This window comes from Acipenser ruthenus, chromosome 38 (genome assembly GCF_902713425.1).
Source record: "Acipenser ruthenus chromosome 38, fAciRut3.2 maternal haplotype, whole genome shotgun sequence".
Taxonomy (NCBI): domain Eukaryota; kingdom Metazoa; phylum Chordata; class Actinopteri; order Acipenseriformes; family Acipenseridae; genus Acipenser; species Acipenser ruthenus.
The window spans coordinates 224,602-241,528 of NC_081226.1; the positions used below are offsets into that span (position 1 = coordinate 224,602).

At 37.6% G+C, this 16,927-nt stretch overlaps 1 long non-coding RNA gene across 2 annotated transcripts; it reads left to right on the forward strand.

The window, feature by feature from the left end:
• The first annotated feature begins 13,129 nt into the window (after positions 1 to 13,129).
• On the forward strand, positions 13,130 to 16,672 carry LOC131707117 (uncharacterized). Of its 2 annotated transcripts, none has more exons than XR_009310986.1 (4): positions 13,130 to 13,215; positions 15,762 to 15,815; positions 16,049 to 16,312; positions 16,406 to 16,672. It is a non-coding gene; the product is annotated as an uncharacterized LOC131707117 (long non-coding RNA). The 2 variants fall into 2 exon arrangements; XR_009310987.1 differs by lacking the exon at positions 13,130 to 13,215 and adding an exon at positions 13,363 to 13,490.
• The last annotated feature ends 255 nt before the right edge of the window (positions 16,673 to 16,927 follow it).

Consider the following 16,927-nt stretch of genomic DNA (forward strand, 5'->3'; position numbering starts at 1 on the left):
CTTTATTTGAGTATATCCTTGGGATGTTGTCATAAAAGCTGTGTGTTGTTCTTTTACAGGAGTTATAAGTAATCTGTAATGTCAAAGTAACCTACAGCTATATATTTGTTTTAAGTTACTGACTGTCTCTGTTGAACCGAATACTGTTTTGTTTTTAGCCGTATTTTTATTTTCATCGGCAGACGCGCTCTGGATGCAAGTACAGCGCTGACATGTCGTTTCCTAAAATTATATCAAGCAAGGTTTCGGGTAAATATATATAAAGAAAAAAGGCAGTGTATATTTTAGCACTAGTACAACAAGACCATGTACATAATTAAAATGAAAGGACTAAAGAATAGTAATTTTTTGGTAACAATTTAATTGGTTTAAAAGCAAACAAGACTATCCATCCACTAATGTTCACAGAAAATAAATATAAAAATGTCGACAAAAGCTGCCGCGAAGCATTGTGATTGAAAGTGAAAACATTACCCACGTAATGGTTTTTCCCCCCAGAAAGCAGAAATGCAGAAATGTTAATCTGTTAACATTTCTCTAGTGAGACTGGGTTGCAACTCCAGGTGTACCACTAACTACGTGCAATCTTAAACGGCTGTTGTAAAACTGAGACCTACCACATTACAACTGCTTTTCTCATTGGAAATGTGACAGCATCATCTAAATAGTTGACAAGAGGAGTTCACCACAATCAACACAGAGTGGCTGCTTTCGTTTCCCTTCAGTAACTTTGACAGTTCCCAACAAATACCTCTCAACATAATTTCTCATCTCTCTGTGATTCAGTGGTACAAACAGATTGATACATTATGATTAAGGGAGTATTGTGGATCAGGAATCATATCACACCTGATGTAGCGGGTGGAAACACAAGTCAAAGGAGATGTGGTGGTTTTCGTTTTCCACATTGGTTTGGGTTGGGACTTTGCTTTCAGTTTCTGGTGATCTCAATGAAGGTTTGTAAGAATCAGAATATTATTTTTACCCAATTTTATTTTGAGTTTCGTGATCATTGATATATAATAAAAGCAATGTGTAGACAGGCTCGACACATCACATCTCTACTGTATTATCAGTCATTCTGGACTCTACCATCGCTTTCTACTTGGATAAGTATATAACTGCATTTTTATGCTTCTATCAATTGCAAGGCACATTCATATCAACTTACTGGTACTCTGTTTTAGATAAAATCCCAGTAATGATCACCTGTGGACACAGCACACTCAGGTTCTATTCCCCAGTGTTTTCTCTCTTCTCTGCAGAACCTGTCTCCCAACCCACAGTCCGCTCCAATGTGACTGATCCAGTGGAGTTCAATGACACTGTCAGTTTGACCTGTACAGCCTATGGCTCTGCCGTCTTCTACAGATGGCTCAATGGCAGCTCTGTGGTTAGTGACAGTGAGCGGATTCGTCTGAGTGATGACAATAAAACACTGACCATACCCAGGGTGTTGAGATCTGATGATGGGACCCTGTATTGCTATGCGTTTAACCCTGTCAGTAACAGCACCAGCGAGCCGTTTCATCTCATCGTGAGCTGTGAGTGCTGATTCTTGTTTGCATTGATGTAGTCAGATCTTAAATTGGCAGCCTTGGTTTCTAGTCAAGCCAAATGCATTTCTGTGTTAACTCAGAATTGCATTTTAGATATTAGTGCTTTGAAATTATATTCCTATGAAGTGATGAACCTCGTCTTCTTTAATATTAGCATCACAAGGGTATCCGTGGATTATAAAAAATAATAGATGGGCCTCTTCAGTGAGTTACAGGAAAACAATTCCATCGCAGGTTTATAGCAGCAGTGTGGAGTCGTGGTTAGGGCTCTAGACTCTTGACCGGAGGGTCGTGGGTTCAATCCCAGGTGGGGGACACTGCTGCCGTACCCTTGAGCAAGGTACTTTACCTAGATTGCTCCGGTAAAAAACCCAACTGTATAAATGGGGAATTGTATGTAAAAATAATGTGATATCTTGTAACAATTGTATGTTGCCCTGGATAAGGGCGTCTGCTAAGAAATAAATAATAATAATTACAAATTTATGACGTCACAGAAACCCTCGATTGAATTATTTTCCTGTAACTCATTGAAGCCCATATATTCTCATTCTCTCTCTCTCTCTCTCCACTTCAAACAACAACAATAAAAAAACATGTAATAAAATCTTTAATAGTAATTACACCACCAAATTAATATACAGTATATATATATACAGTATCTCTCTCTCTTTCTCTCTCTCTCACTTCAAGTTTGCACGACACTCAATCAATCAGAGGCTGTGTTCACCATCTTTGTATTTTTTTCACTGTGACATACTGCAACACAAATACATTATTTTGCTAAGCATACTCCGTATCATTTCAAACAAAACCTGTTTAAAAAAACGAAGATGGAAGTAAGCTGTGCATATTTGAATTGAGGAATTTCAGAAGCCCTGTTTCTGATGAAGGCACTTCTCTACACCCAGCTCACCTGTCAGAAGGGATGAGCTCCGCACTGCCTGCTCTGTACTGTCTTGTAAACAGTAATAGATGACGGTACAGTACCTTCAAATGAGTTCGGGTATTTACAGTATTCTTACTGATCATTTATTTATAGAAAATGTAAGCATTCAAATAAAATAGGGTAATAACTAGATACAATAACCAATATATTAAGTTTTGTATTTATTTATTGGTGACTAGTAAGCATACACACATAGTAATTAAAAACATCGGTATCGGTTGTTGCAAATCCCCAACAGGTTCTGCTGCTAGGTACTAAGCTGCATTTTAAAATGTTAATAAAGTCCTTTACAAACAAACTGGTAGAGCGGCATACAGTACTGTATGTTCTTATTGATGTAAACATTCATGGCATAAACAAGAGATGAAAAGTCTTAACATACTGTATTCATACTCTATCTTAAGAAAAAAATGATAACATGTGTGGACCGATACAGCAGAGAGCATGTTTCAGACCTGCAGTGCTTCTTTGCTTCTTTCTCTCAGCTTCCTCTTGACCGGTAGGCTGGCCTCACATTGGGATTGCTGCCTGCTTCAGATTGTTGGTTTTGTTCGCTTTGTAGATTCAGGCAGGTTAGAGGGTCTGTTTTATTGTACTGCTTACAAAATGGATGAAGGTTACAGGATGGTTGAAAAGACACTTTGCCCTTCTGCTAAGAAAAATGTAAAGGCTTTTGTTGTTTTATAGTTATGCCCTGTTAGAGGCGAATGGTGGCTTTGGCTACCTTTCACAGTACTTATGATGGTTGTCCTAACCCATAAGCAGCCCAGTGGTGAATGTAACAGTATAGCCATTGTGACAGTCATGGAAGCATTGAGATAGTCATGGATGTATCACCAGAGTTCCCAGCTAATGAATAGCTAAGTTGGGAAGGGTAGGGGAAGGCTGAGGTCTCAATGCTATATGTTGATGTTCACTCACACTTTATACCCTGTGTTTAATCTTTTGCAGAAGATAATTCTGGGTCCTTGACAGGAGGGGAGATTGCAGGAATCGTCATCGGCACACTTGCAGGCGTTGCCCTCATTGGTGTTACAGTGTATTTCTGCCTGAAAAAATGTGGGTGAGTACACAATTTTGTTCTTTTATATTTAAAAATGCTTTAAAAGATTACATTCTTTCAATTACAATACGTGTAAAAAGCCAGGCCAATTAAGGGTCAGTCATAAAATATGCACTCTGTATCTATGGTTCTTTTATTTCTGATAGATATGTACAGTATAATTATCATTTCAGTCTTTTACAAGATCATAGATTTCTTAACCATTTACCTCCCCAATGATACTCAGGGAAAGTTTTCTTACTTTCTCAATTTCTAATACCCATCAACCACTTGGAAAAAATAGCAAGCAATCAATATTATATCACATGTTGATAAGTTCCACAGAAGACAGGCCAAACCTCTTACAGGGTATTCAAAACTCACAACATAGAGTATGAAGAGACTGTGCTGTCTTTAAAGGGGGTGCAACTCTGGGAGGTAACAGGCTGAGTGTAAATGTGTTTATAATGTGCCTGTTAACAAACAGACTGCCTGTAATGAAGATGGAAAAGTCTCATTGCTATATAACATTTATTTAGGAATGGCACAAAAACTCCTAAACCAAATCCTCCAGGTAATAAGAGTAAGTATGCCTGATATTCATGTTTGTGTCTGTGCAGTTTGTACTAATTAACTTGGCTCCTATGGAATTAGGTTTACATGTAATGCTTTATTTGTATGTACTTGCTTTAAGTGTTTGGATTTAAAACTGGACTCCAATAGTGTGGTTCAGATACATGGAAACACAAGCTGCTATCACTGTAGTCATATTAGACAGGTATCCTTGAACTTGTAATACTAAGAAACATTTTGTTTTAATCTGAATCACGCTATCATTGTAAATATTTGACATTGGAGATGTTGGTCCACTTAAGCATTCATTACCTGTCCATATTACTGCACATTGCAGTGATACATAATAAAGCATTTTCAGTTGAATGCAGTATGTATAAAAGCAGTACTTTACAGACGATCACAGAGTGTGCTACACAATGTGCAACATGCAAATTAATAACAAAGCCTATTACAACCAATGTCCTCACCAACCTGAACTTAATATATGACCAAGTAGCCCTGTCTATGCTTCCAATAATTCACAACTCATGATGAAACCAAGACCAAGGTCCAAGGAAGCAGTTTAGCCATTAAACATTACAGAGTATGAACGATGAAAGTCCTGATCGTTCTTGCTGCTCTGCCATATAGCACACTGTAGCAGGGTGCAATAAAAACATTTTAATGCTGTTGTTTCTTTGTAGATACATGCCCAGTTCCCAACCCCCACTTTTGATTTTTAACATGTTTTAACAAAACAGTTTAGGCTTTTGGTTTTGTGTTTTTTTTGTTTCCATTATCTGAAACCACTGCACAGTTCTCCCTCAAACTGCCTGCTACCCACAGCTTCACACAGACATTGATTACATTGATGGACAAAAGATTCAGATATCATCTCAATGGAAATCATACACTAGCCCACCGATCCCTGTCAGAGGTTGCGCTCCTTTTTATAAACGCATGCAATCTGCTTAAAATCTGAATAGAATAGACCAGCAGTTTAGGGTTGGGTTGGGGTTGGGGTTGGGGTTGGGGTTGGGTTGGGGTTGGGGTTGGGGTTGGGGTTGGGTTGGGGTTGTGGTTGGGGATAGGTTAACAGAGATGAACATTTCCACCTGTACCCCCTGCACATCCTGGGGTCTATTCAAGTCACCTGCACGGCGGCAGATATAAATCCTGTACCCCCGCAGTTTAATAATTCAGATAGAGCCCACTGTGTACCAGGGTTATGAAAACCAACATCTCATCCATTCCCTGTGAGTCTCTAGTGTATTCATTATGAATCCCATCACCATCAGAGGGCTGCAATTCCTTTGCACGAGGACCGAGCTGCTTTTAAAAAGCACTAGATAACAAAAACTAAGATAACTGTGTGCAATGATTTAATTCTAACATAAAACAGCAAAAAAATGCCTTGATCACAGTTGTTGTTTTTGTTATTTTGTACTTTTTAAAAGCTGCTATAAGAAAATCAGCTCTGTCATTCAGGTAACCTTATAAGGAGGAAACATGTTTAAAAAAATAAAAACAAAAAACAACCAATCACCAATTAAAAGATAAAATGCAAGTTCCCTGTAATTTGGATAGATGAGCATCACATTATCAAGTCCCCCCTCACCACACACCCCCACACCCCCACACTCACCTCCTCATCAGCCATCATTTATTTTCTAAGGGGAGAAGGGTTCATTATTAAACAAAGGCATTTACAACAGAACCAAAGGTGGTTCATGATTTCAAAGCATATCATAACCTTGATAACACTCCATAACATCTACAGTATTGAAAGCAGATGTTGATTAGCTTATCTCCTAACCTTCACAAGGTGGTGAATTCAGGGACCGCGTTTGTTTGTTTGTTCAGCAGAAATATGCTGAACAGCAGTTCCTGGTTCAGAGGCAGTATTCTGTCCCCGTGCAGGTCAATAAAACTATGGCCTGGCTACATGGATTATTCCCCACCCCACACTATTCTGTCAAATTCTTAAACAAGTCTTTAGTCCCAGACCGCTAACACAAACATAGTGAACAAGCTGTTGCATCTTGGTTGATCTATAATGCAGCACACATACCTTAAAAGAAATATTTAAAATAACAAATATACAATTTTGATGCAATCCTTGTTAAATAAATAAATGATCAGTGTAGTTTGAATTTTTAAAAAGACAAAAGTCTAATGTTGACCCCTCCACTGCTGGTCAGGTGACTCCAAGTTGCAAACCATGTTGCTTCTATTGTTCCATGAATGTTGTGTATTTTAAATGACACTGGATACAATTCCTGGTATTGAAAAAAAAATTGAAATTATGGGCATTTTTTAGTTAATTATTTCAGTTCCATTTTTAAATATAAATATGTATTTATTTTATTTTTGTTATTATGATTAAGCTTAGACTTGGGTGTCATTTATAAATAAATGTATACATGTATTCTGCTATGTGTAATACAGGCTTAAAAGATCTATTTTTGTTGGGTACTAAATTATTAAAGAAACTGATAAAATGATGAAAACTTAAGTAATTGCCAATTTGATGTGCCTTGCCAATACTTTACTCTATCAAGAAAAATATTTTGCTACTTGTCACCTAAAGGGTTTTAGGTAATGCTTTATTCTGCGTGGTAGAAGCATTTCATTGATATATATTTCATTGATATGACAGTACCCTTTTATTAACATTCAGTTACATGTTAATAAACATTCAATACTTATGCACTAGGGACATGTAACCATATGAAAAATGAATCATGATTATTCCAAAACGTAATAAACCAATGTTTTACATAGCTATACAAGTTGGACCAGCAAACTATCAATAGACATCTTAATAAGCAGCATACTAACAGTATTTGTGATACGAGCACAAATTCTGTCATCTGTTTATTAAATGACTTTGCCGCACAGAATAAAGCGTTACTATGGGTTTAATAGTGCATCTAATCCAGCATGTTGAACTGGCATGCTTTGTGTTTCTGTTCCAAATGGATTACACAGAGGAGCCGTGGACAGTCCCTATAACTTGAGATGCAGTGAGAATGGTTATTCGAACAGGCCGCACAGCAATTCAAAATGCAGTTTGAGATGCTTTACAATGTTGTGCATGTTATGAGACGAGCTACTAGTCAGCGATTGTTGCTGAGCAAGGCTCTGTTTGCAATGGCAATCAGGTCCATTAATAACGTGTAATGAGATGGTGGAAAGTTTATTGATTTTGTTCTTTATCTTTTTTTCTCTTTTTAAACTGTAGCCAGTCTCTCGCTGCAGGCTTGCTGGCTAGTCTAGTTGTGATGCATTGATTGTATTGCTGTTGTATTTGTTTTAAATGTAATAAATAAATAAACATTGGAATCATTTTAAAATGTGTTCATGGTTTTTGTAATGCACGTGTATAACAGACACAGTCTACAGCCTGCATTGCTGCAGCTACTCATTAGACTATGTTGCCTCTAGTTACTCCATACAAAAATGCCTGGGCATTAAATCAAGCATGCTATGAACATCAATCCCTGGCTCTAGATATAGCCTCCACCGAAATCCCCATCGCTGGGACATGCACCCCAGCCCGGGATAATAAATAGTTTATCTTCTGTTGATAGAAACAGTGAGCAGTGCTTATCAGCTTGTTCCAAAGTGCATCATTTTTATTTTGTTAGATTATTTCCCTGATACCAGTTCCAGTTTCTTATAAAGCTCAAAAGCTTAGAGATTCATTCTTGCTATTAGATGCCCTCAGGGTGTTCAGGATAATGGAACGCAATTACAAAGCAAGGAATACAACTGGCATCAGAACCCTTGTATCTATCTGTATGACACCTTAACTCCCCCATTTCCAGAACATCGCTACCCACACATCTGTTAAATCTTGAACACCTCATTGTGCGATTAAATCACTGTTTGCCAGAATATGTTTCTTCTTTTGATACCATTTGTCTGTGCTATAACCAAGAAACATCATTTAAAAAAACAAAATGATGCTTCATCTCTCAAAAAAAAAATTGCATGCAATCCACATTTAGTTACAACAAGCATTTTGTTTCACTAAAACCACCATCAACAAACGTCAATAGATAGACATACAAGTTAACTGTAGAGGCAGCTATTAATCTCAAGGTTAAATATGATCCATAAACTACTTTCTCAACCTTTGGAATGTGTTTATGCAAACTTGTGCTTGATATACAGTACCTGCTTCTAACACAGCATGTGTATGTAATAAAATAAGAACACGCAGGTACAGGGATCTGACATGTTGTACTTGTGAATCTGGTATATCTTTTCAATAATAATAAATTATAGCACAGCACTATGGCTTTATTTTTGCCAGTTCAGATTTCGGGCTCTTAGTTTCCTTATTGACAGTATGTTTTACAGTTGCTGAATTCAATTGATGTATACCCTTCACTGTTCCTTGAAGAAGATACTGTACTGTACTGCGTGTGGTTTTACACACAGTATAGGTTCACTGCACTCAGGTAACTGGCACCGGTATCTGTTTCCAGGTAGATAAGATTACACACTTTGTGATAACGAGCTATTTTTCAGACCTGTTACTTCACTGCTGGAACAGGGCCCGCATCTGCCAGTAACAAGCTGCCCTTTGTCAGAAGATTTCAGGTAATCTCTGATGGTAGAGATGTGTTTACACCCACATGCACTTCTCTTTACCCACTTCTCTATAACAGGGAATAGGACACCAAAGGGCCATGTAACACAAGGAAACTTTCAGAATTTTTTTTCCTGGAACTTAGTTGAGGTTAATGTCAAGTTACAATAATTTAAAAATATAACCTACACAAAAAAAAAGAAATCCTGCTAGCATGAATAAAAATAAATTACTATTAGAATTAACAGACTGCAGCCCGTGTTCTGACTCTCACAAAAATGACCCCGCGCATCCCTCCGACTTTAAAGACTCTACATCTGCTTTAGGCTGACCTATACACTTTCACTGATAACTTAAAAGTTTCTAATGGTCCTTATTAACCCTTAAGGTCGCTGATACAGTATCTGGAACTGAAACCCTGTTCTTTACAGATTCAGCTGGTCAAGGACAGGCTTCAGGAACTGGCTTAGGGATACAAAGTAAAACGCTACTTCCTGCAGTATTAGATTACCAACTTAGAGTATGTCACTTTATTCGTAGATGAGCTGTTCAAAGAGCATTTAAAATGTGATGACTAAACAGGCCTTGTAGGGAGCATATGGCAGTGATGTCTTGCAGTGTATGTCAATGCAAACCACTCCTACACAACGAGACAAGTTTCACAATACTGTCTGCTGTCAGTCACTAAGAAAATATTTGCCAAGGGTGACAGGTTGAGAGGAAGAGGGCTTCCATTGGTACTGACGGAGTCCATCCACAAGATATGAGGAACATTTTTACAGCTGTTTCACTGTGTGTAACAATGAACAGCCTTGGCTTGGTCACGCTCAAAGCATTGTAATACAATATTTAATAACACAGTGTGTATTAATTGTGCAGCTGATCCAAATAATGACTGCAACATGATCCAACTACATACATTAACATGTACAGCATTTTATCAAAGTTAATTTTTTTATCTAATTTTGTTGAAAGTAGGGCACACATAAACACACATATTAAATAATGTAATAAGGTATAGTTTACCTGTATTATTAAAACTACACAATGATAGGGGGAGCAGGGATGGAAGTACCAAATCTACAGTAACTTTCTAATTCTAGTCAAACACAATCTGTATAGGCTCAGACTGAGAGCTTTTAAGTAGCCCTGGGTAACATTTCTCTGTTAAAGGGTGTTAACTTAAAGAAACCAGACTGTTTATAAAACAAAATTAAAAAGGGTAAAACTTCTAAGAAACTAGGTCAAGTAGACAGTTGTGTCGCTGGTGTCCTCATCAGTGTACATTCTCAATAATCTGTATCTCTCATTCCTGCTGCTACTAACAAGGCTGAAACTAAAAGAGGTACTTTGGATAACAGGGGCTTTAAAAGGCAAGATTTTAACCCAGACCATTAGAGATGAAAAGCTATTGCAGCAGCACACTCGACCCTACTAGGAAATGGCAGAGAGGGGATGACAATGAAATGAGCGTGAAAGAGAGGGTGTGAGAGAGAGAGAGAGAGAGAGAGAGAGAGAGAGAGAGAGAGAGAGAGAAGGGTTAGACAACATCCATGTCCCTGCACCCTGTACTTTGAAAAAGTGATAAGGTCCTAGCCATTTAAAGAATCAAGCCTATGCTAAACCTAGACTAAACTGATTTAGAGTAACTAATCAAGATGCATGATTTATAGGCAGTGCAAGATATGCCCTTCCTTGCCAAGCAAAAAGGTGGTTTAATATTGCAATTGTGACCTCTTTCCGAGTTACTGAACTGTATGCCTTTATAGAATTGCACGATGCTGTTGCTCTTTTAATGGCGTGTGTGCTCCACACAGTTAGCAAGTACTTGGAAGTGTGGTTGTCATTCCTATACTACAGGTCTGCAGTGCTGAAAGGCTCAAAAGAACATTCTTTTTGTATTTAAAGTTTTCCATGAATCTGACTATTGCTGCACACTGTTGTTAAAGACACCATTAACAGTCCTGGAACAGTTTCATGAGTATCAGACTTTATCCCATCAAAACAGCCTTTAAAGAACAACCACATTCATTCGTGCACATTCATAAGCAAAATGATGATCCGTGGTAAAGATCACTGAGAAACCTTGCTTTCATATTTCCCAGAGCTGTACTGCAGTACTTAGAAAGACAGCCACCACAATTTCAAAAATAGTTGCAACAGTAACGGTACTTCCTTGGCTTCCTCTTTTCTGTATCTTTTCTCATAAGAATCTGCTTGCATGCAGCTTCAGATGCACGTAATATACTGCGATGGTTTAGTTTGAAGGGAGGGACATGCTGTATACAGCTTAAATGTGGTTATGTGGTGTTGTAACAAGAACAGGTTTATTTTTTTTTTCATAGGAAAATACAAAAAACAGTATTAAAGAAAATCTATTTAAATCATTTAAAAGATTAGTAGCAGGCATGCCAATCAATAATTACATAGAGGCGACACTTTTAGAAGTTTGCAGTGATTTCATAGGGAACACAACTTCATAAACATAACAAGTGTATATCAAAGAAACAGTTATTTGACAAATGTTTTGAACAGTGAAGAAAATGAGAAAGACTTTGTCACAGAGGTTTCTATATTACCACATATCCCACTGCTGTTTTATAAATGCTTTCACTCCTAAAGAGCTTAATATTTAACTACAGTGCAAACACTAATCTAACAATACCCTGCAATACCAGATTAATGCCAATGACTTATATCAAGACTCCACGACGGAAATGTGACGCAGTGGCAGGTCTAAACGAGGAACGTGTAGTGTATGATAAACTCGAGGTTAAAAAAAAATATACAAATTAAAAAGTGAGATTTTTTTAAATGATATAAACCGACACATCCTCTTTACAACAGAAAGATGGTTTATCCTGTGAGAAATGTAAACACCAACTTCTGTTTATTTATGTTTTCATTAAATCACTGGTTAAAAGATAGAAACATAAGCCCAATATAAACATAACCGTGACTTTTTAAATAAAATACTGATCTTCTTGTCATTGCGTGCAAGGTTTTAAATTGGAAGCGGTTTTAAAGTGGATGCGTTTAACTAACATGCATTGCGCAGGCACAGCTAACTCAAAACCCGAAGCATTACACATGGAGGGACGGTATATATTGTTTACCATTTAATGCATCCCACTTAGTAATTTCACACTTTGAAAACTAGTGACAAACACTGAGGGACATCGAGGGGCAGCCACGTGTCTTACTTCTCCAATAATGATGTTTGAAAAAAGCAGGCGTATATCTGTACCATACCACCACAGCCTTCTAATAATAAAACAACACTGCCACCATGTGGCGATCTAAAAAAAAAAAAGTCAGGTCATTCTAAAACCACCATTTGGACTATATTTTCACTAACCTTGGCCACACTCTTTATATGTCATGACTACAATTTCAAACATCACCAAGATTCATTAGTTTATAAGCTTAAAGTATTTATAGCACAATTCATAGCTAGGGAATCACTAGTCGTGAATCTCCCACCAAATCTTATACAGACTCAAATCAATGACTCTTACACTTACAATTGAAGAGACCTGCTTTGTATGATATGTGTTACAGGGGAAATGAATTATGCTACAGCGGACACTAGCATGTTAGAAGGATCTGCCACTGACTGACTCACTGTGTGTGACCCTGAGCAAGTCACTTCACCTCCTTGCGCTGCGTCCTGCGTATGAGATGTTAAATCAACGTGCTATTGGAAGTGACTCTGTATATAATGCACAGTTCACAGCGTACCTCTGTAAAGTGCTTTGTGATGGTGGTCCACTATGAAAGGTGCTATATACAGATAGTATCGTTATAAACGTATTGCTGCATAAATAATCGTCTCCTCTTCAAATGTAGAACAAATATTTTGTCCTTGACCTTGAGACCCTCTCATGTATGTAGTTTATTTAGTTATTGTTACTGTCCTTAGAGCAGGTCTTCCCAACCTTGGTCCTGGGGACCCCTGTGTCTGCTGGTTCCAACTGCACTCTCAATTACTCAATTAAACCCTTCATTGAACTAGTAATGTGCTTAATTTTACCTTTTTAATTGTTCTCAGCTCCTAAGAAGCCATGCTTTCTGTAATTACACCTGTTGCATATATGTATTTAGATTGTATTTTCTATAATCTGGAACAGTTACTTTAGAAGGGGCAATTTTAACATAAATGAATGTGTGGATCCACATTCAAAAATCCAGCCCAGAGTCACATTACATGCTGTTAAGTATGGCAAAGTTGAAGATTGGGAAGCAATGGGAAAGATGCATAGCTTACTGAAAAAATTATGGGAAGGTTTTCTTCAGTTTCTTTTAAGCAAACCTAAAAAAACAAACAAAAAAACCCCACCTCATTATTAAATACGGATTTATTTATTTTGATTACAAATTCAAACAGATTAATCTGATGAGTTTGTGATATAAGTTCCCCGGATAGTGAGTTTGTTCACTCATTACTCATGCGCCACAATGAAGAACACACGAGCACCGGTGCTGAGCCTCCTTTTGGCGCTGATAAAAGGTAAAAAAAAAAAAAAACATTTTATACTGTATATATGCTGTAAATTTGTATTTTCTATTGTTCTGGCCAGGTTACAGTATTTGCACTGTTAGGTTATTTTATTAATGTTATTAGTGTAGAATTAATACAGCAAAACAAATGATTCGTCTGGTTTGTAGTGCGCAGCTAATGCTACCGTAGCTTTAACTGGAAGACCCTGCGCACTGTGACGTGGCTGCTGAACTGTTGGGAGTTTGGTCGTGTCTTTGGACGAGGGGGAGAGATCGTTAAAACGGGTACTTTGAGCACGTTTCATTGAGCTCTGTATTCTAATGCTGTAATTAAAAGCAACAAAAAATGTGCCAAGGAAATACTTTTTTTTATCGGATTTATTTGATTTAAATCGATTTTTTTTTTAATTATGGATTTTCTTTTGTAGTACCGTAGTTGTAGCTTTACAGTACCTCCAAACTGTAAATTTAAGGATGTTGGAAATGGTGATGTGTAAATAGTTACATACCAAACTAAATTACTCAATCTTAAATGAATACATAAATAAAGCAAATTATTTATCATTGTGGCATCCTCTAAATGTGAACTACAAGGATATAGCGATGGAGTACGCGAGAGAAACCCCCCCCCCCTCACTCATCCCAGTCATTCTTTTCTTTGATTTTGTTTCTTTCATTTCCTCTTTCTGTGTCAGTCCAAACACACACCGTTGTTACCTAGGACTGCTTTGCTTTTTATAGTGTGTTCATTTGTAAAGTTCCTGATTGCACCACTAAATAAACCTGGTTTCAGCGAGTCTAACACAGAGCTCAATTGTCTATTTGAATCTGAATCGCTTCGGTGAATATGTTAGTGATGGGCAGGCGCTCTATAAAGGGCAAGACGTGTCTTCAGAATATCATTTCACTATTTTGTTTGTTTGTTTGTTTGTTCGTTTTACGTCTACGCTCCATTTATGCGCCACAGAATCGGGGGCGAACGCCATTCGCGCTGGCACTCGCATTTGCTCTGTGATCACAATACAGCCCAAAGGATTTTTAATACTATAAATCAGGTGATGCTTCGCGATGCGTCTGCTAACACGAGTTAAGAGCGTGGATCAGAGAGGGTGTACTATCTCATGTAGGGCACTTTTTAATGCTACACCGGGTTTGGATAGCTAATAGATAGAATTTTGTGCGGGCATGCGTACTTTGTGTAGGTACCTCATCCTGAGCAAGAACACCTGTTCCTCTGAAGAGAACACAAACTTTACCGACCTACACTATTATTATTATTATTATTATTATTATTATTATTATTATTATTATTATTATTATTATTATTATTATTATTATTATCCAAAAACAACCCAGCATAAAACCCTGATTTCATATTTCTGGATTCTCTTCATAGTTTTATATTTATTTACAATCCAGCATTGTTGTTAAATTGTTTGAACCAACTGCTAAATCACAGGGGAGTCAGTTTATTACTCACCTTACTTCATTTACAATTATCAGTTCACTTTACAGTTTCCGTTACTCATAAACTGATGTTTTTAATAATAATAATAATAATAATAATAATAATAATAATAATAATAATAATAATAATAATAATAATAATAATTTTAAATTTCCTTTTATTGATAACTTGAAATTACCTAAATAAAACAAATCATTCAATGAATAACGGTTATATCCTCCATCATTGTAAATAATATTGTTTATAATAAATGAGGTTATTGAAATAAAACAAAGCTACAACGTTAACGGGTCTGCAGCTATCCAATAGCGCTGGTTATTATTATTATTATTAGTATATGTTTTTTTAGCAGACGCCTTTATTCAAAGCGATTTACAGAGACTAGGGTGTGTGAACTATGCATCAGCTGCAGAGTCACTTACAACTACGTCTCACCCGAAAGACGGAGCACAAGGAGGTGAAGTGACTTGCTCAGGGTCACACAATGAGTCGGTGGCTGAGGTGGGATTTGAACCGGGGACCTTCTAGTTTCAAGCCCTTTTCTTTAAGCACTGGACCACACAGCCTCTTTGTTATAGTATTATACTCAGCTTGATTCATGGGTTCGCAGTGATCCTGTTGTATTGTTGTTGTCTGTAGCAGAAAAACTACAAGCGTGTATTTTGAGAAGTGAAAGCATGTTTAGCACGCAGGTGGTACAGCACACTAGACACACTTCTGTGATAATGGAACTCAGTTTGACAGTAGATACAAGTAACTCTCTTTCTATCCAATGAACCATCAGAGAGTTGTAAGTCCTTCAGTTTGAGTGCTTTGCTACACAATGTGGTTCTGTGACTAATTTTATATTCAAACATTGACTACACTCATTCTACCCTGGCGTTGCAGGAAATTAATTACAGTATGCTAAGAGGGACAAAACAGGAGTGCAATTAAGGTGTGTTTTAAAAAAAAAACAAAACAAAACAAAACAAAAAAAAACTAATCTCCCCAAAAATGAACGTGTTAATCGCAGAAGTTTTCCATTGCTTCATTTTAATCTATCCTAAACATACGTGACAGTTGATCCTTCTGCATTCTCTCTACAGCAGCAGTCTCCAATGGGTCTCCTGCCAGTGAGCCTTTGGATCTCAATGGGAACTGTGAGTGTTGATGGATGTTTGCATGGGTGTGCATTCATTAGCAAGATGGCAGCATGTGGTTAATCTTAAATGTAGTTATAATGTATGAATAATGTTTCAGAGTTGTCAGCTGTCTCTTGTGTAAGAAGGTGCTGTAGCTTTAGTGGTGGGATCTCATGACAGGGGGCAGTATGATTGGTGTCTGAATGAGATCCCATTGTGGTCACTATTTTAACCTGAATGTTCATTTTCAGATGGACCGGACACCCCCATTGTGACAATCAGCCCCCCAAACCAAGTCTATTTTTTGTGAGCAGACATCACTATGTCCTGCTCTGCACAGTCCAGTCCTCCTGCTGTCTACCAATGGGTATTTAATAGAGTCTATTATAACGGATCAGGATCAGAGCTATCCATTAAACTCCTTCAGCTGGACAACGCTGGAAACTATACCTGCATGGCTTATAACAATATAACCCGCAGATACGCTGCGTTCACACAAGAGCTCTCTGTTGTGGGTAAGTGATGTGGTTTGCATATTCAGAATGTGACAAAACTTTGTACAATATCTGTTCTCTGACCATGTTAAACGCTGCCTCTTCTATCCACAGCACCGATAACTACAGTGGCTGTATCTCCCAGCAGAGCACAGCCAATAGAAAACAAGACATTCAGTCTGAGCTGTGAAGTGTCTGGGACTGCTGACTCGTGGCGCTGGCTGAAAGACGATCAGCCTCTTTCCACTAATGAGAGGATAACATTGTCTGGAGAGAGCAGCACTGTCTCCTTCAACCCAGTCCTGCAGTCTGATAACGGCACATATCAGTGTGTAGCTTCTGACCCTATAAGTGGAATGGTCAGTCCAGGATACACACTGGTTGTCAATAGTAAGTAACATAAAAAACATCTCCCCTCTTTTCTACGCATGCTGAATTCAAGTACATTTCTAACTTCTTCACTGGGATGTGAGTGTTCAAGGCTTCTCACAGTTATGGAATACAAGTAGTTAATGTGTACACTGCATAGGCATTTGCTAACTATTTAAATATATGCTTTTATGTTACATTCAGTACAGTATTTTACGTGGGCAACTTCATTATTAACAATATTACTAGTTCTTTTTTTTTTACTGA